Source organism: Crocodylus siamensis, chromosome 5, assembly GCF_052110815.1.
Source record: "Crocodylus siamensis isolate JL-2025a chromosome 5, ASM5211081v1, whole genome shotgun sequence".
Lineage (NCBI taxonomy): Eukaryota > Metazoa > Chordata > Crocodylia > Crocodylidae > Crocodylus > Crocodylus siamensis.
The window spans coordinates 123,401,873-123,422,468 of NC_143399.1; the positions used below are offsets into that span (position 1 = coordinate 123,401,873).

General features: G+C 42.7%; 1 long non-coding RNA gene across 1 annotated transcript in view; it reads right to left on the minus strand.

The window, feature by feature from the left end:
- Window positions 1-20,596, minus strand: part of LOC149864521 (uncharacterized) — a 57,557-nt gene that overhangs the window by 20,266 nt on the left and 16,695 nt on the right. The window contains exon 3 of the long non-coding RNA XR_016442756.1: window positions 4,620-4,782. This is a non-coding gene — a long non-coding RNA (uncharacterized LOC149864521). The remainder of the gene's footprint in view (window positions 1-4,619; window positions 4,783-20,596) is intronic.

The window sequence follows — 20,596 nt, forward strand, 5'->3', positions numbered from 1 at the left end:
CCCCTACGGCACCTTCTTTTCTTATCTGCCACACCTTGATAGAATAATATAAATAAGAATATGGAGGCTGGCCACAGGCCTTTGCACAGGCCTCAGTCCTACTAGATCCCCACTGGGGGTCTGGGCCTGGGCTGGGACTCTTTAGGACTGTGCCACTGCAGGGCACCAAAAGCCTTAGCAGCTAATTGCATGGCTCCAGTCCTCCTTATACCATGCCTCAAGCCTCGTGGGTGTTATTGTAATGTTGTTCCCTTGTTGGGGCTTTGGCCTCCTTGGCCTCTACCCCTTTACTCTTAGCTAGGCCTTCTAACCCAGGACCACTGTATTGGACCTGGCTTTGAGGCACTAGCTCTGGTTTAGCCCTTTTGGGCACTGGGCCCCTGTCCCCTGTCTGGTCATGTCCCTCTCAGGCACCAGGCCCCTGGCTGGCTCTATGGACTCACTCTCTGCCTGCTCCGGGCTTAATAGCCACTTGACCCTTGACCCTGTCCCTGGTAGGGTTCAAGGTAATCGTGTGTCCCTCAGGCACTAATGGGACCTCCGTATGCCACCCCTACAGTCCTAACCCAAACCACTGGTATAACTATAACATAAAACATAAGCCCCTGGGCTACAACATAAGCATAATGGGGAAGCGAACCTCTGCCCCTTTAAGAAGGAAAACTTTCCCTCACTGTTCAGCTAGCATAGCCTCTCAGCTATAAAATTCCATATAATGCTAAACCAACTATCTCAACCTAATTATCTTGACTGAGCATCCAAAAAACTGTGGAAACTTTTTACCTTAATCTCTTTTTGCCTATGTTTCCTATCCGTAAATTGGGGATAATACCATACCCTTACCCTCAGGGAGGCATTGTAAAAATAAATCCATTGATATTTGTGAAGCACTAAGATAATGATGAGCGTGCACCACAGAAAATCCCACAAAGGAATTAATAATTCTGTCTGCAGACAGTGTTTGGAAAAGTGTGCAGTAAATAAGATGGGCATTTATTGAAGACAAGAGAAAACAGAATATTGAGTAGCTGCTTGTCACCTGGGCATTGTTCTTTCTGTATGCTCAACAAGCTAAAGGTTCCACTGAGAATATAGTTATTGATCATGTAATTGTAGACAAAGTTATATCACTCATATGCAAAAAAGCGTTGAATTAAGTTTGAACCAGCAATCTTAGTTCTGGCATTTCCTAACTTTGAAGTACTTGATTTTTGCATTTTTCATCATGTTTTTCCAATATAGCTTTTCTGTACAGTAATGCAGGGAGTACAGGAAAGGTATATTCCACTCCTTTGATGTAGTACTTTCAATTGTACAACTAATGGAGAAGAAACAATCTGAACTCTAGGTTCATGTTCTTGTTTCTTCCCACAGTGTGGTTTGGGTAGTAAAAAAGTGTAGAAAAGTTCATGTCCATAGGTGGTAGCAATCATCTTGAAAGATAGTTTAGTTGCTTTATTCTGACTTTGCCCATTAAATGTTTTGCCAATAACTTTATGTTCTTGTCCCTTCTTTTTCCTTCCATCACTATCACCAGTTTTACATATTGAATGGTCACCCAAATCAACTTGTAAATAAATTTGTAAATATTTTTTACTAGTACCACAGTGACACACCCAAAGCTCCAATCAGGACTGCAACCCCTTTATAGAAAGCTCTCCTTGGACAATTTGGGTTTGGGTCCCAACAAGTACCAGATAACACTATAATATAACTACAGTGCTAATGCACTTAGATGTTTCCATTAAACTGGAACCTGTAACAAATTTAAAGTAGTATTTTATTCTACAAAAACAAACATTATGATGGCATTTTCTCAAGCAGTTTTGGAACTGCTATCACCAGTATATAAGGGTCTGTAATTACTGGGAATGTTTTCTTCCATCTACCACACTTTCATCCGGAATGTTCCCCATCATTAGAAATCCATCCTATAATTAAAGATTAAAACTGGAACATAAGGTAATAATTGCCACTTTCTATTCTGTTTTTGGAGTTTGTTACTGAACTGAGGCATTTGTTGTGTTTAAACCTTTCCACCCCTTGGCAACAAGCTTTTAGTAGAATTACAATTCACTTAGCCTCATTTTAATGCAGCAGTATGATTAAAATGCTGTGAAATGAGGTATAAGGCAGTGGTGCTCAAACTTCTGGCCCCAGGGATGAGTGGCATGGGTTCAGTCTCTTGACTGGATTGGGCCCTTGGGCCCAGCACTGCCCCCACCCAGGTTCACATGCTGGGATTGGGCACCTGATATAATCCACAGGGCTGGGGACTTTCTACAGTTCCAGAAATTTGGCAGCTGGGAGTAGTACCAGTGCTCCCCAACAGCTAAATTTTTGGACCTGTGAGGAATCCCATGTGCCTGGAACTGGCCTGCAGGATGGCGGTTGAGCACCCTGATATAAGGGAACATTTACAACACCATTACTTTTCTCAATGACGTCACAACCATTACATTTTTTTTTGGTCTAGTGGAACTAAGCATTTTGCTAGATCACTGAACTATGGTACCTTCCCATGTAGTTATGGTGTCTGTGAAAATCATGGCCTGCATGTTGACAGTGATGAAAAACAGGTTTACTCAACTCTCCATTTCCTTTTGTAATTCTCTGGAGCAGGTAGAGAGGTGCATATAATACTCCTGGAAAGTCTCTCTTCTTCTTCCTTAAATTACTCACTATTTTTTACACATTGAACTTATAAAAAAATATAAGAGGTTGCTTCCTCAAGGTTAACGTAGTTAGAAGGTCTGGTTGCTGCACCCTTATGCAAATCTTATTTATAGGTGGTGGACTGTGACACAGAAGCACCTTTGTTCTCATTTCCTTTTTTAATCCTGCCCTCACCAGCTATTCCCTTCTGAGATACTATTTGGAAAATGGGATCATAACAGCACACGGGAACTATGAATCCGCAAGGCATCTCCCATCTTTCCAGCCATTAGATTATTTTGATTTTAACATACATTTCACAGTAGAATGCCTATTCCAGGGTCTTGGCACATTTTTAGAACTATTAAAATGCAATCCGAATTAACTGCCAAAAGGCTTTTCCCATACAAAAAAAGGCCATGCTACACAACTCAAACTTCCTCCCATAGGACCTGAGAGCCTCTCCAAATAAAATACCAAATTTACTCCTTAGTTGCCAATTTTTCTCTGTCACAGGACTCTTCCCCATTTCATAATAAAAGTGCCACCAGTGAACTGGAAATAATCTGGAAATGTTTCTTGAATCATTATAATTGATTATATAATACACCAGTGGTTGTGTCTACATGTGCCTATTTAAGGCACTTTAGCTATTTTTAAGGTGCATTAAGGACATGGATGTATGTACCCCTAAAGCACCTTAAAAATGGCAATTTTAGGATAATTGCACCTAAATTTGATACCTCCATAAAGCAGGCATCAAATATAGGCGTGACTAGTTGAGGCACCTTAAGGGATGTATAGCCACTTTAAGGCACTTTAATGCTGTGTATGTTGACTGAGTGGGCTCGAGCTAAGCCTGCACGACCCTGCACTGCCACCAGGCACCGCCAAGAAGAAGAAGAAGTAGGTGCTGTTCTCCAAGGCACAGATGCTGGACCTAAACTGGTGGTTCTGGCAGTAACAGTACCTGTCGGTGTGCTGACCGACTAAGTCCCAGGTTGGTCGGCACACTGACAGGTACCACTGCTGGTGAAACTACCACTCCAGCTCCAGTGTCTGCACCTTGGAAGACAGCACCCGCCGCTTCTTCTTCTTGGTGGTGCCCAGTGGCAGCATGGGGTGCTGCAGGCTTAGCTCCAACCTGCTCTCAACTGATGCTGGGAAGCAGGAACATGGTGAGGGTGTTAGAGCTGGGCTGGGTGAATCACATCTGGGGGCACAAGAGGTTCCCACCCCCTTGGCTGGCAGTGGGCTGCACCTCCTGGCTACACTGCTGCAGGCTTCTGGGCACTGGCGCATGCCTTGGCACCCCATCGCCAGGCCCAGCAATGGGTGCAGCTGCCTCGAGTTGCTACACACAGCCTGGGGGCTTGGGCATGCGCTCTGCTTGCTTAGAGCCAAGCTGCCTCTGGCTGCAGTCCAGCAGCCCCCGCTTTGCTGGATGATCAACTCAAAGTATTTTAACTCTTAGGGTGCTGGCAGATGTGAAGAAACAAAACAAAACAGTGCTTTACAGAAAGAAGCAGCACATTAGTTCAACCTAGCTCTGCAGTGTCTTTATTGACTGGGTGCTTCAGTGAGGCTTTTTAGCACTTTTATCTAATCTAATAGCTGATTCAATCTATTAGATAAAAGCACCAAAATAACCTGCTGAAGCACCCAATCTATACAGACACTGGGTGAGTTGGGTCCAACTAATGCCTCTTTTGGGCATGCTCTGCTTTTGGCGCAGGGGCACATTGAGCTTGAAGTAAAGAGTTGTTTTGCTTTGGTTTTTTAATGTCTATAAGCAGCCTTGATGAATTAAGACTTGCTGCGTTACTACAAGATAACTATCATTCAGTTTACAAATAAGGAAACTGAGATCAGTTAAATGACTTACAGCCCATGAAAGCGTGGGCTACATGTATCAATTTACTTCGGTAAGTCTAAGGTGCAATTCTACCTTGCCTTCTACTTACCTGAGCATATATAGAAAATTTGCAGAAGTGAGCCCTTGTTTCCTGAGTCCCAGTACCTTATGTGCTATGCTTTCACTCAGGCAGTTTCTGTATGCTGATGTGAGCTGCTATCTTTCCATTCCTTTGACTTCCACCAAGATGAACAACTGCCCCAGGGAAGGTCCTATTTGACACATGGAATGTGAAACCAAATTATAAAGATTAATAAGATTTAAAGGAAGTTTAAGCACTTAAATCGGTAGGAGATTAAAAATGGAAAAATAAACCCAATAGTTTAAATTCATTTACAAATGCACTTGTTACTCTTCTGATCTTAAATGGTGTATTTTGACAACATAACTTTTCACCTGTAAAATATTTCTTGTTCCTGATGTTTTTGTAATGTCCATGTACTGGGTAATATATCAGAGACATAATTAGCCATGTTAGTATATTTTGGGTAGTAATCTATTCCCTAATTCAGAAGTTTCAGATTTTTCTCTGTGCAGACTTCTTCCTCTTAGTTGCAAGCATAAAAGTACTTATGGCTTTAACTTAAAGTCACAGAAATATTTAAAATTCACTATGGCCCATATCTACTTTGCAGAATTCTTCTTCCACTTAGGCACAACAGGAAAAATGGTAAAACAAACTCCAAGGAAGTGATGATTTTTCCTGGAGAACTGAATATAGTAACTGATTGTAAACGAGATGAACAAATGCTACTCTTAAAGATGCTTCTGGAGATTAAAATTAATCTAAGTATTTTTCTGAAGCTGAAGTCTGCGTTTCTTGACTTCATGTCCACTGAGTTTAGATTCCCCCTGCCTGACTTTTCCTTACTTATTATATTTGGTGCCTGTTTGCTTTCCTGGTAGGTTGTATTTTGAATGTGGTTGTTTTGCTCTTCCCACTGTGTTTGTCATACTAACTTCTTTGTTCTCTGCGTTCAGAATTTACTGCATATTTTATTTCCCCCTTTGAATATGCAATCTGCTTTGCTCAGCTGTGTTTAACATGCTGATTGTGTGATGATGTGTTTTTGTTTTTTTGGGGTTTTTTAATTTCTCCATGGTTAGTGATCTTTGAAAGAAAAAAAAACAGGAGAAGGGAAAATCCAGAAATTAAACCTGAAGGTAAAGTGCTTATGGGAAGAAGTGAACTTTGGAAAACAACGAAATAGCTACGAGTGCATCAGAAGATGTAGTAAAACAGGCACAGAGTACAATAGGAAACAGCATTATTTTTTCCTGCAGAGAGAGTCCAGAGATAACTCAATAAAATCCTGTTGGCCTTACAATGGGCACATCTACACAAGATGTTTACTGTGCAGTTGACCAATCAGCTGCACAGTAAATATCACACATTTCCACGTGTGCCCCATTAGGCCGGAGTAAACTAATTTACTCCACAGCAGGATTGTACTTGTAAATACAAGTACTATCCTGCTGCAGACCAAAAAGCTTCACAGCTTCGCATGTCTAGATACTGGAGGGGCTGGCTGGGGCACAAGGGTGCTTCAGTGTCAGGGCTGCCTGCTAGCTAGCTCTGTGCTGAAGCACCCTCATGCCCCAGCCAGCCCTTTTGCAGCATGTTGAGCCAGGGGAGCAGCCCCGGGCTGGCAGGCTGACCCCCTGGACTCCCTGCTAGCAGGGGCTGCTCTGACCCAGCTCAACATGCTGTGAAACCAGGTGCACATGTAAATGCATGCCTAGGAACAATAAACTCCAGTGTGATATGCACTGGGGTTTATTACAGCACATTAATTTGTATGTAGACGTGCCCATTGATTGTATCTATATGAGCATTAAAAATATAGCAACTAACTAGCTTTATTAACTCTAGTAACACCTTTCTTCCACCAACATCATGAATTCTTCTCAGTCAAGTTTAAGAACAGTGTATCATATATAGTACCATATGATCTCTTTAAATTTATTAACAATAGAGAAACAGGCATACTGATTCTGCTAGATCTATCAGCAGCTTTTGATTCAGTAGACTGTGAGGTATTGCTACCTCTCCTATGGAAACTATTAGAGATTAACAGACCCATTTTAAAATTATAGCTTTGTACATGCCTTTTAGACCTATCTCAGGGGGGTCATAATGCACAGCTGCTTCACCTCATGTACCACTCTCAGTGGCCAAGTTCAGTGTCTGCCTTAATTCTCTAGCGGATGTAATGTTGTAATACAAGCTCAAATTTCATCAACACACAGTTATACGTATGGGTCTAATGTATCCTTATAAGATGTACTAGACAATACAGATACCCAATGACTGGGAATTACGAGCATCAGAATGAAAAAGAGACAATTCAAGCTGAGTCTGAATAAAGTGGAGGCAACACTGACTGGTAGGAAGAAATGTTTTAGAAATCTATTGGAAATCATAACTTTTCCCTCCATCTAACAGCTGTTAAGGGAATGTACAGTCTCAAATGTTGCTTCGTTCTGCCCAATGCTCAGATACCTAGGTTGTATTAGCTGTGAGTTGCATTTTTCCACCCTAATCTGGCAAAAGCATTATACCTGCTCCTCTTAGATATAAAATTGACAATGCTGATTTGTGCCTTTATTTCTGTGATGGACTAGAGAAATACTGTGCACTCGGAAGGGGGGGGGGGATCATGGAAGCCACACAGAAGCTGCAGATGATCTAATACACAATTACTCATCTCCCCTGCAGCACAGGCAAACAGAAGCATAGTGCCTTGAGCATAGTGCAGCTCATGGAAGCTGCTTAGAAGCTGCAAATGGTCCAATACACAGCTACTCATCTCCCTTGCAGAACAGGAGCATAGTGCCCTGAACCTCAGCAACTCCTCATTCAATACAAGTTCTGTATCAAGGTTGTGATTCTGGTGTTCATAATTTCACAATGAGGTAGAGGCCAAGTACTTTAGCTGCTGCCCTTACCACTCCACTGCTTCTAGTATATTATGATTATAGTATAAAGCAGTTTGTACTATTGAGGATGAGGTCTGTATGAACTAAGGGCAGGCCTCTTCCTTTTGAAGAACATCTAGCTCTGGAAAATCTCATACTGCAGAAGAATGGGATAAATTCAGGACGTGCCTCTTTTAGGATATACAGCAAGTGCTATGTGTTTTACACAGGCCTCCTTCCAATAGAAGCAGTGACATCTTGATTGCTAGGTATTTTCCTGTGTTGTTTTTTTTTCTATTCAGTTATTCTTCCACAGGCAGACAGATACTATAGAGTACGGTCCCCATGAGATTGGAGCAGAACACTGGCGCAACCTGACTAATGCTGACATTTTATTTCATAGCTGGATCAATAGAAAATACATCTGAATCAACAAAGAACCCTGTGACTGCACAGCTGAAATTGTTTTATCACTGAGAATAGGTTTCTAGGATATGTTTCCTGAATGTAGCAGACAGGGACTTTTTTCTAAGAATGGTACCAAATACATGTGATTGTTGGCCCTCATAGGTATTCTTTAATAAAGCTCTTAGGGTAGTGTTGGTGGGGAAAAGCAGCTTGTAATGTTGGTCGAGAAAAGAATGACAGAAATCATCCCCACAGCTAGTGCTAGTAGTATTACAGCTGTAGTGAGGGCAAGGTCTAGTTGGCTGGCACAGAAATACATCGTGATTTTGCTGAACTTGGAAGTCGCATGGCAAAAAGAAGACTGTACAACTTGGAAGTAAGAGAAAGTCAGTGATAGTTAGGAAGGAAAATGAAAACATGTGACAGAGGATGGTTAATACGGGTCATGGGGAGAAGCTGGTGGTATGTCCAGAGGTTCTTCTGTCTTATTCCCAGACCCTCATTAGGTGTAGTCCTGCCTCATCAACCGGATCTTAAAACTGTAGTTAGTCTACTCTTTAGTTGTCTGGTTTAGCAATAAAAATGAACGTTCTTTGCCCTTTGCTTCTGCCTACAAAAGTCCTTTCTGGCCCTTTCTTCAGGCTGCATATTCATGCTTTTTAATCCATCTCACTACAACCCCTTAGCAGAGACTTCCTCTAGTCTGGCCCACAGACTTCTCCCTGTATTCCCTCAGCATAGGGAGCTGTGCCACCCCCGGTCCAGACCCTTTAGCCATGGCTCTTCCCCAAACAGCTGTCCTTCTGCCACTGTTTCTGGAGCATCTGTGCATTTCTAGTTCATATTCAGTCCAAAAGCTGGCCTCTGCCTGAGGGGCAGAAAGCCTTTCTGTCATGTAAATCACATGTTTGCGCTAGTTTTATACCCAGGTATTACAGATCTGAAATATAAAGGACAGGGCTGCAGCAGGCAGGCTGATGTGTTATGTGCCCATAGAACTAATATCTTGATATAGGAAGCAATTTGTAGTTACATGTATTGGGTAGAAAAACAATTAGCTAAGAGACATAAATTACAGTTACTCACAGTGCTAAATGTTACAAGTCAAATTCTTAAGTCTACAAGCATCCATGAGAGAGGCATCATTTCTCCCGTGAAACAGAAGCCCATACTCCAGTCAGTTCTTTCTTCTTAGAGCTTCTTTTGAACTCGGTATCAAGCTGAGACACATTTTCTTCCTTCTCTCATCCCCCCTCACACTTGGCAATATCTTCTTTATTCTATATATCATGCAGTCTCCCACTTATGACTCTTCCCTCCCCATTTTCTGTTTGACCTGCGAACAGTGTCTTCCATTCTGGCATTGTATGCACTTAAACTTGATCTTTTGTCCTGCATATTTGTGAGTTAGATTGTAAGCTCCTTTGTGTAGGAACTGTGTTGTCTTAAGTTTTTCTCTTTGCCCTGTGGCAATTGTTAAATGATTATTTATAAATCAGCTAATGCTGTAGTATCTAAATTCTATTTAAAGCAAACCTATGGTACTAATATGAATAATAACATATACAACTTCAAAAATGAAATATATAAAGATGTAAATATAATAAAAAGCAAAGCTTTTATCAGGTGAAGAATATGAAACTACTACTTGTGGAGAAGCTATTGGGAAGTGAATCATATTGAAAGATTAGGACAATAGTTTGGGGGGAAAATGCTGGGTGATATAAAAGGAAATAATTTTTAATTTACAAAATCACTCAAGTGCACTGAGACTTAACTGAATTTTATAAGCATCAGGACAGAGTGGCACCATAGCAGCAATATGATGAACTATAATCTGGGGCCTTTGAGAACTGGTAAAATCAGAAGCCGATGAGAAGGTTAAATACCAGGATATATAGTTTAAAGGGTAAACTCAACAGCACAAGAGGAAACATGTCAATTTGGTTAAGGAGGGCCAGGCTGTCTAAACAAAGAATGGCATAGACAGACTTGTCATCAGTGCAAAAACAATTTGGACTCAAGTGCAAGAAATGGTAAAAAATGATAATAGGAAGCCATTATAAGGCTCTGGGGGAGGATGAGAAAGCAGAACAGGAAATGTTTATGCAGATAAAGGAAGCCTGCAAAACAGCTACAAGAGTGATCATAAAGATTTTTAGTCTCCTTCCCACTGAGTGGAATTGTAATTAGGACATATTAAAGGAGTGTGTATAACTACAGATGCAACATAACACTGAACTGCTCTTATATAGTTTATTAATGAGCTGCCATAGTTTGCCTAAAACTACCATCCTAAGGTCCCATGTTTGTCTTTCATGCCAAAATAGCTTAGGGTTTGAAATAGCTAGAGTTTGTTGACCTTCATGGTTTTGCTGCTAGGTTCATTTATTTTCTCAGGGTTTCTGCAGATGGCTGGAAGTTGGTATGTTTACACAGGATGGTGTATTTTTAAATTGTAGAGATTGTTATCTTTTTTGGACAAGTTGTGGAGAAATAAGTTCATAAATTTTTGATTTGTCTGATTCTTTCATCTTCTCATCGGTGCCAAAACCAATTTGGGGAAGGGAATAGACTGCTTAATTTGTATGTACATGGTGTTATCTACATTTTTGCTACAAGGAGTTTGGACAACAGCATTATCATTGAATAAAAACGTAATATTCAATTTATTCTGTTTCATTTGCTTTTTTTTTTTTACTGCCAGCCCTCTGCTTGACTTATGGGAATTTAAATTCTTTCACACTGTATTGCAGGAAACAGTTTGTCTGCTTGTTCCCCTCCAACTTCCCTTGCCATAGCTGTGGATGAAAAATGAAAGTTATTGGCACATGCAACTGTGTTACCCAGTGGTCTGGTCCCATTGTTTGTTCTGTCCTTTCATACTGACTGCTTGTCTTCTCTTCTGACACACTTTGCCTCCTGCATTGTATCAGTCATGCTCGTGTGCCAGGATTCCTTCTGGTTCACTCACAGTTGCCACTCAAATGCCCTTGATACTTGCCTCACCCACAGAAGCATGTTTTACAGCAGAGCCAGCATAAAACAGGTGCATGCCCACTCTGACTATAGGCTTGAATAGCCTTGCAGCACATGACCCTTCCAATTTACAGGGCCCAGGGTCAGGAATTATGAAAATCTCTACTGAGAACAGGAGCAACCACTAACAATTTAGGAGTAGCAGTTCAATGCACATTTTTCTGAACAGCTGTTATCCGATGGGACAAGAAGTTGTAATATGTGAAGCCACACCATTGCAAAAAATGCACCTGGATATTTGTCTAATTTGTCCAGGTTCATACCTCTCTAGCTTAATGTATTATTGTAGAAAATGATTTATCACCAAAGATTAGTTCTGACTTTGGTATTATAGCTAAAGTATTTTACATTAGGTGCACTTTATTCTGGAGTGTGCCAATATAAACAGCCATGAATCCATGGCTGTTTTTCTTTTGCTGTTGCTTTATTTATGCTGATCAAACTAGATCATCCTTCATATTTCTCAAGACATAATTGTTGAGTCTGAAGTAAGTCATAGTTGCTTGTGTAACAGTGATTGTACTTGAGAATCTTGCAGCTAATTAGAATGGGAACTGATTTTACAAAGTGATTGAGATTAACCTGAGTTTCGCTGATACTGCTTGAGTAAACTGTAGATCGTTAATTCTGCTTCCACATAAACTCCAGCACTCAGGTTTTGAGAACAAGCTCTCACTGGGAAATCAACCTTTTTGCTATGATACTGTTAGCTGCTTGGGGAATGAGCAGTTTTGTATCAGCAGCAAACCCCAAGTTTTCATCATTGCAGAACTCTTCTTTAAATAGCTGTGACAATCAAGTCAATTATGCTCCCATGAACCACTTTTTAGTTTTCTTTGGTACCCTTCCACTACAGCATATTTTAGGGCCCTTTATTGTCAGCTGAAATATTGCCTGGAAATCAGTGCTGTTTTGTTCTCTAATTAGCCTTTTAACTTGCTTTTGCTTATTTTACAAATTTCCCAACACTCCTTACAAGATTGCTTCTGTTTCTTGAAAGCTCACTGCACATTGCCTGTGATAACCTTTTGTATCTGAAGCGGAGGCGCTCTGGTGCCTTTCCTGTCTCAACTTCAAGAGAATGGATTTCAGTTTCGATATTTACTAACTGTTCCTTGAATATTTCTCTGCCCATAACTGCCTTTCTTATAAAATCACTTGAGTTATCTCCCTCCATGACCCTATAATAAGAGGGCAACCTTTTTGATTAACTCCAGAATACGCCACTTCAAGCAGCATGTTTTTGATGATGCAGCGCACTGCAGAAAACAACTGGAATGAAAAAAGGGACTGCCTGGGCAGCAGTAATCCTATAGGCTCAACACCTGCCTTTACTCTACCCTCAGTGGCCTACTTTCAAGAGTAGATCATTTCGTGTGCCTGTTGTTTTATTTGCTAGCCTCTGTTGACATTGCTAGCAAGGACTAGTGGTTTTGTGACATGGGTATGTGATACTGGCCATGTCCACATGAGACGCTGACTGCACAGTCATTTCTGAACAGTCATTTAGTACTTATTTAAACAAGTACTAAATGACTGCGCAGTAATGTTGCTCAATGGCTTTTCTGTGATGCTGACTGTACAGTAGCCAAAGACTACCGCACAGTAGTGTCATATCACGCTTTCTGCCACGCGACTACTATGTAGTCAGCATCTCGTGTAGCCACGGTCACTGACAACTAAAAAGTTATCAGATGGTAAAAAAAAAATGACTACTTGTCTGGCCCTTGGGGATATGGTAGCAAAACAGTTAAAGTATCTTCCTATGGTTTCAGAGGTGTGAGTGTGAATTCCACTTTGGACTCATACCAAAGGATGAGCTCAGGTACCCTTGACTGTCATTCAGGCTGGGGAATTGAAGGTAGCTGAATATGATACCAGCTACATTATTCTCTTGCATGTTATTGACTACAGAAACTGGCATACCTTTACCATGATCATCCTATGTGCTGTAAGACTCAGTTCTTTATTTGAGCCAGTGGGTATTGAATATGGCAGAATTATTTACCATATCCATTTCTGACCATGTCCCAACAAAACCCTCTTAGGCCCTGACAAATTACATTTGTGGTGCCGGATAAGCTGTTTCAGTGCGACAAAAACTGAGGGTGCCTGTAAATGTGCAGGGACACTGAGGCAATTGAGTCTGCTGGAGCATGCTAATTAGTGTGCTCCAGCAGCCTCCCCATCTCATGTATTCAGTGTCCCTGCACTTCAAAATGGCAGTGGGGGTACTTTAATTAAAGCACCCCCATCACCATTTTGAAGCACGGGGACACTGAATATGCAAGATGTTCCAGGCACTTTAATTAGAAAGACTTTAACTCTCAGAGCTGCTCTAATTAAAGTGCCTCCCACCTCCCGGAGCATGTTTAAAGACATCCTGAGTCTCCACATGTCCATGTTGTTTTTTGTATTAAAAAATGGCTTGCCCCACACAAATGGTAGATTCACGGCAAAAAAAGCTGTAGTCTCAAAACAACAGCTTCTTTTGTCATAAAAAGATTTTTCTGCCCAAAATTTAACGTGTGTACAGGTCTGCTCTACCTCCGTAGTGCTCTGTTTTCCCTCCAAGAGGTAGGGAGGGATAATTGGTGATGCACAGGGGGTGCAAGTCGGGGTGCACATGCACCCCCGAGATCAGCTGCGCACCCCCTGGAAGTGCCAGTTGCGAAGCTGAAAGTGCCAGTGGAAGTGCACTTCCATTTTCGCTGCTGGCTCGATGCCCTCCCCCACAGTTGGTGATTGGCCATAGGGGGACCCTTCCCTTGGTCAGCGATCAGCGGCTGGCACCAGTCGCCCGTGGGAGGAAGAGTGGCTAGTTCTCTGGTAGCTGTTCCAGGCAATAAGCTGTCACAGAGACCTGCAGGAACTGGCATCTGGACAACCCAGGCCCTTACTGCCAGGCAGCAAGGGGGACAGGGTTGCAGCCACAGGGGTGGGGGTTAAGCCGGCAGTCCTGTCCCCTAGCAACTTTATACTGTAATATTGCCAGTACTTTTTAACTGTTTTCACCAGCAATGGCAGGGCTGAGTGGGCAGCTACAGGGTCAACAGCAGATCAGGCAAGCCTGTCCTACTCACTAACAGGCTTTCTTGGGGGCAGGGAGAGCCAAGGAACACCTCCCTTACTCTCTCTGGCCAGAGAGCATGCCTTTGTAACCACTGCTGTGCTCTAGCCAGTGGGCTATGTGTGTATGCACTGCCCAGAGTGATATTTTTTTCTGTAGTGCTACAAAGTTTGTAACATCACAAAAATAACGCCTGAGGCCCTACTTACATAAGTGCAATGTTAAATCAGCAAAAAAGGAATTCTTATTCCCCCCGCCCCAACTGATTAAGCATGAAAACATAGGAGAAACAGCGCTGCAAGTCGGGATGCCTCTGATAGAGGTATTCCATTTCCAACTGTATTTTCAAATGTCGTTCATCACATATGCATGGCATTGAAATAATTGTTCTTGCAAGCCACCAGAATATTTTACAGAGCAAAATGGGTTGTGCTTTCTTTTTGACATCTCTCCTTGCAATTCTCTGGCACAATATATTCATTTATGCACAGTTAATGGAGGTTGAATCTCCCTCTTGGCCCCTCATTTCGTTTGAATTGTCAACCTTCCATGTTCTCATAACTCTTCAATGTTGCCCTTTGAAGACAAATTCTTGTCTTGTTAGCTCAGTCCTTTTGCAGAAACTGGAGCCCAGCATGGAGTCTTCATAGTATAAATCCTTGTCTCCTTCTTCCTCTCTTCCCACAGTTTGATCATTCATTTCCCTGTGCAGTCAAATTTCTGCAGGCATTTTCAGTGATATGCAGTACTTCAAAACCTACTTGTTCCTTTCACCCATTTACTTCTGCTCCCTTTCTTACGGCTAGCCTATTTGCCCTCATTCATAGCTGCCAAGTTCTGTTCTGCTCCCTGACATTTATTGCAAATTATTTAATGAACGAAAGCTCATATTTTCAAATAATCTGAATATCACTATCAGCTTTGTGAGCAGTACACGTTGCTGGGTCAAGACACAGAGCAGTACAAAAGCTGTGTGGCTGGCTAGCTCACAGAGAAGGTGGCTGCTGGGGGCTGTTGGTACTGCTTCTTAACTGCTGGCAAATGGGGGGGGGAGGGCGGAGTCATTAGGGATAGAGGATTAGAGCAGCATTTCTCAACCTGTGGGTCACAACCCGAAAGTGGGCTGCAAGAACATATCAAAGGGTTGTGAACAAACTTAAAAACACTTGGGACTGGTGGGAGCAGGAAGAGCTCAGCACGTGTCACCCAGGCAGCGGTGGAGAGCAGCTCCCACAGCTCCCCACAGGTATGTCAGAGGGAGGGGCATAGGCAATGAGTTGAGGGACACAAATGTCCCCTTGACCTTTGCACTCACAGCGGGCATGGAGCTGCAGCAGGTGGGACCCGGCGTGGGAGGGCAGAACAGAGCAGCAAGATTTCTTGCTGCCATCACTGCTGGGACACTCATGCCAGCCATGCCACCAGCAGTGCAAGGAAGAATGGCAGTGGGGTGCACTGCCCACACGTCCTCCCCCAGCCAGCCACTCATGTGCTGGGCTGCTGCTCTACCCCAGCACCATGGCTCAGCCACTGCTGCTGCTCCCCTCAGGCCATAACTGTACCCCACAAGAGAAGTGGGGTTGGGGGCAGCACAGGTAGCCTGAGTGGAGGTGGGGCAGCACACTGTGGGTGCAGAAATCAGGGTGGGGAGGCATATACATGCCCACCCCTGCTCCACACACTGCAGGGATAGGGCCTGGGGGCAAGGGCAGTGGGTTGGGAGTGAGAGGCACTGGCAGGGCTGGGGGTGGGGGGCTGTGGGTTGGGAGAGAGGGGGAACCAGCAGGGCCAGTGGGTGCAGGTTGGGAGTGAGGGGGGCCTCAAGTCCATAAAGGTTGAGGACCACTGGATTAGAGGATTTATAGAGGGAGAGTGCTCATGGCAGGCTGATGCTGGGAGTGAGGCAGGGAATTCCTGGAGAACAGAGTGGATTGAGGATAACTGGCTACTACGGCTTCTGGGGTTCCTACAGGCTGTTGGATCTGGGTGATAAAGTATATGGCAGCTGGCAGCCAGGGTGGGACCTTGGAGCCTCTTATTCTGCTGCTGTCACAATCCCTGGCCCTGATCCCACAGTGCCATTGGCAGCCCAAAGATAGAACTACATGCAAAAATCTGCTGCCTTCCTGTAATTCTGATGAATGTGTGAGAATGCAGGCAGGCGGGATGGGACAACTGAATGTGGCAATGAAGTGGGTGGTGCTTGTTAGTTCTGCTCATCTACAGCAGAGGGAAGATGATGAAAACTCTCCTATTGTCCTGAATGGATTATGGCACAATAGCATTTCCCCTGTGTTATGACTTCAGTCCAGTATCCTCTGATTTTCCCATTTTGCAGAACCACCTGTGTGTAGTCAGGGGGCCTTCTGAGCCTATAAAACTGCTGCACATTCTCCTTCTATAAATCACACTTCAAGAATTATACCCAATGCATTTCATTGTACCCATTACTAATTCCTCTACTACTGATTTCCTGTTCCTGCATCATAATGTTCCGCATTTTTTTAGGGTGATGGGAGCAGGGTTTGTACTTGAAATGCATACAAAAGCTGATGAATTAACTACCGTGGTAACTGAAGTGTTGTATTCATATGCCAGCTAATTATAGGGAAACAGTACAAGCTCCTTCAGGCTGACAATACCTCCCAACTCCAATTTGATGTGACCATTTCTTGGAAGGAGAGAATAGCTTGGCTTCAATGCCCATTCATGTCTGTTTCTATGTTGAAGCTAATGAAAGAAACATTTGTAATGGCAGTTTTTGTGTCGTGGACTTTTGTGTACTTCAAACTGATCGGCGACCACCCAAACTCATTTTACAGACAAGATTCAGAGGTAACCACTTGCCGTAGCTATGAACTTGGACAAGACCTGAATGCGCACATGAAACATATCCTATCCAATTAGTGATTCACGGATACTGTTCCCTAATAATGGCCTGTTTGTGATTTCACAACTTGTTGTTGTGACTTGACAATGTCATAAACAGACCATAATTATTTCAGGTGAAGAATTTTCCAGTAGGAACAGATGGATGGCTCAACAGAAGTCCTTATTTCTTACAAACTGTCCTGTCATTGAAAAAAAAAAAAGGGGTGGGGGATGAACAAAGAAGACGGAAAATACAAAAATAATCTTATATGTAGGCAGAACTGTTCTAAATGTCAAAATTCAAAGGTTTACATGAAACTGCTGTCCAAAATCTGAGAAAGTTCTCCCTCCCCCACCACTTGGCTATATTAATATTTTGAAGTGGCTTCTCAGGTTGTTGTTAAGCCATAGTGACATCTTGTGGCTAGTAGCATTAATTACAACATGTTAGTGCATCTATTGTCTATTTCAAGGACTACTCCCTAAGTAAAGGTGTAACTAATTAAAATAATTGCAAAAATCTAGAAGTCTTGGTTCAGAAATTATACCTTTTATTAGACTGACTAGGAAATTACAAAAAATGTACCTTTTTCTGCAAGCTTTCGGGCTTAAAGGCCCTTTATCAGGCTTTAGGAAAATTAAAGATGGTAAAAAGTCTCTGTAGGCAGGAAATAAACATTTTTGCATAGAGGGAGCTGGAGGTAGAAATCTGTCCCTATGGGTCCATGAGTGTGTTCTTTCAGTAGGTGTTCTTTACTACCGCCCATCTTTAATAGCTGGCTAGTAACTCTTGCTAATCATCTATCGGTGTAGTTATTTAGTTTTATGCAATAATGTGCTCCCATAACCCACAACTCTAACATCTCTTCTCATCTGACTACACAGCTGTAACTCACTAAATTTCCCATGTGAAGAGGGTGTCATTCAATATGCCTGACTTTTGAGGGCTCTACCCCAGATAGCCTTGAGGAGCCCTCTTGGCGAAAGCAAACAAAATCTATGAGCTAGTCTCATGTGCCCCATAACTTGTTCTTCAGGACATGTTCCTATCTTGATTGCAGTACACTGAAAGCTTTTAAGGAACAACATCTCCCATCTGCTTACACAAACAAAGGTGAAGCAATGAGCTTGCTCCAAGATAGTAAAAAACTGAATGCAGCCAAATACAACCAGAAAGTGTATCACTGGAATATCAGACCACTCCTTCAGGAGGGTGGAATGCAGTGAACTGCTGTGCAGTGTTGGGAGAAAATAAAGACAATGCAAATACCATGCAATAAAATGAAGTACTAGAGCAAGGTTTCCTGAAATCAGTGGGTATTTTTATTCATATTTTGAAGAGTCAGAATATGGTCAACTGACCATTCAACAGTTTATCTTGTGGACATCAGAGCCAGGGACAGAGTTACACATAAACCAGTTTAAGTGATCAGAAACTGGTTTAATCCTGTAACAGAACAGAAGCTCAGTGCACATAAACCAGTTTCAAAATGCCTAAAACTGGTTTAACATAAACCTGGCTGAATGTAGTATATCAGACTTAAGTGATTTCAGCCAAACTGCTTTATAGAACTTCTGTCCAAGACCCCTTCCTGGTTCAAGTCAAATCACAGTCCCCCAACGTGTCTTCCAGCCCTGGGCTGGGCTGTGCCATCTGCTCCAGAGAGCAGGGCTGGCTGAACCCCTTTGCTCCCTAGCTCCAGCAGTGAGGGCTGGCTGACAAGGTGCAGGGGGAGGAGGCAAACCCGGCTGGGGATACAGCTGAGTCTGCGGTAGGGGGGACTGCCCCACCCTCCGCCCGAGAGAAACCCTGGCTGAGGTATGGGGCCAGGGAGGGGGGCTAAACACCCCTTGCCCACTCAAACTTACTGCTGGCTGTGACTTTGGACTACAAATCCCAGAGGCACCTGGAAGCAGGAAGAGGAAGTGACAAGCAAACCTGCAGAGTCCTGCTGCTATAATTTTGGACTGCAAATCCCAGAGACCTCTGGAGCATTAGGAAGAGGCAGTGAACACAGGCAGAGAGCTCTGCTCTAGTGCCCCCTGACTCTTGACCTGAGCCACTGCAGGCAGGTGGCTGCATTTCCTGAACCAATCTGTTCACTCATGTTTAAATTTAATCTGTGCATCTTGGACTAATCTGCAAAGACTGAATTGATTCAGCCTTGGGCTTTTTAACTGTCTGTACCTAGCTCAGAGAACTGAAACTAGGGGGAGCTAATTTAGAAGAATGCAAGTAAAACTGAAAAGCAATCTAGCAACACAATGGGGAGGTGCTTGATTCTGGAACTGTGCCTTTTTTTTTTTACTGCTGTGTATATTGTACAAGCTGTTTGTTGCATACATGGTGAGGAGGCTGGGAGTGGAGACTTAGCTTTTGATGTGAGTGTACTCCTCAAAGGAACATGTTCTCAGGCTGTGGGATTTGCTATAATGTCTATGCTGTTGCCATAGAACCTGCTTTCCTGGTTCTTTTAGTTTAAAAAGTTTCTAGTCTATATTTACGAAGAAAGACTTGAGTGTGGATGATGTCAGAAAAGTGTCCAGGATGGTTAGCCCTGAGGGGAAAATGGGTTTTTGAGAACAAATCACATACAGGAAGAATGAAAGGGGGGAGGTTCTGAAAGAAAAGACACCCATAGCCCTTCAAGTAGACAGTCGGTGCTGGGGCCTTCCAAAATGCATTCCTGAAGCTAGGAAGGGTTGTGAAAACAGTTCCAATGTTAGAAAAACTGTAGTTTGGATATGAACTAACCAAAGTAACTAATTAATCTAAGTGCACACTCCAGCTGGTTGCATGGGTTTTATATGCTTAACATAGTTTTAATTATATTATCGGTAAGAACTAATGAACCTTCCTAATTCTAGAGAATCACTGTATTGGGAAGTCTGCAGTACTGTTGTGTATGTGCTGTAACTTTTCTATTGATACAGGGCTATATCTTCTAGCACTGCCACTTGAGATTACAAATGTTGCCCCTTCTAAGAGATTTAAATTCACTTGCAAAATTAAAAACTAAACTGCAGCTGGAGTGTCCAAATTACATGCCTGACACTTTACTTTGAAGCATCAAGGTAAGAAAATTACATTTATCTGCTGTCTGTAATAACTCCAGCAAGATCTGGATTTCATTTAAAGTACAGTTTAAAGTAAATCTGGATTACATTTAAAGCCCAAGTAGTCCTTGGGCTATTTCTAAAACTATATCAGAAGTTAAAGTATTCAGGGCTACAGCTAGGATGCAGCTTCTGATGTACTGTATTTTGAATCATAGAATCATAGAGAAATAAGGCTAGGAGGTCATCTAGTCCAACCCCCTGCCTGAGGCACGATCATCCCTATCCCAACTATCTTATGCAAATCATAATCTAAACTCTACATAAGACTCTTTACAGAAGACTACCATCAATCCTGATACAACACAGATCTAACACCCTAACGTGTCCAGGTAAAACAGGGAAACCATGGCTGCCAACATCCTGCTTCTATGAAATGTTGTCAATACATGCTCAAGATATCCCAGGTAGAGGGCCGTACCCCCTGCCCTCCCTACCCCCCCACTACAGAGGAAAGCCAAAAACCCCACAGTCCATACCTATCTGACCAGGGAAAGTTTCTTCCCAACCTTTAAAATGGTGATTGGTCTGACCCTGAGCAGAACCTCCACCTTTGGTCCCAGCAGAAGCACTGCAAACCCTAGGAAAGTCCCAGCCTTGGG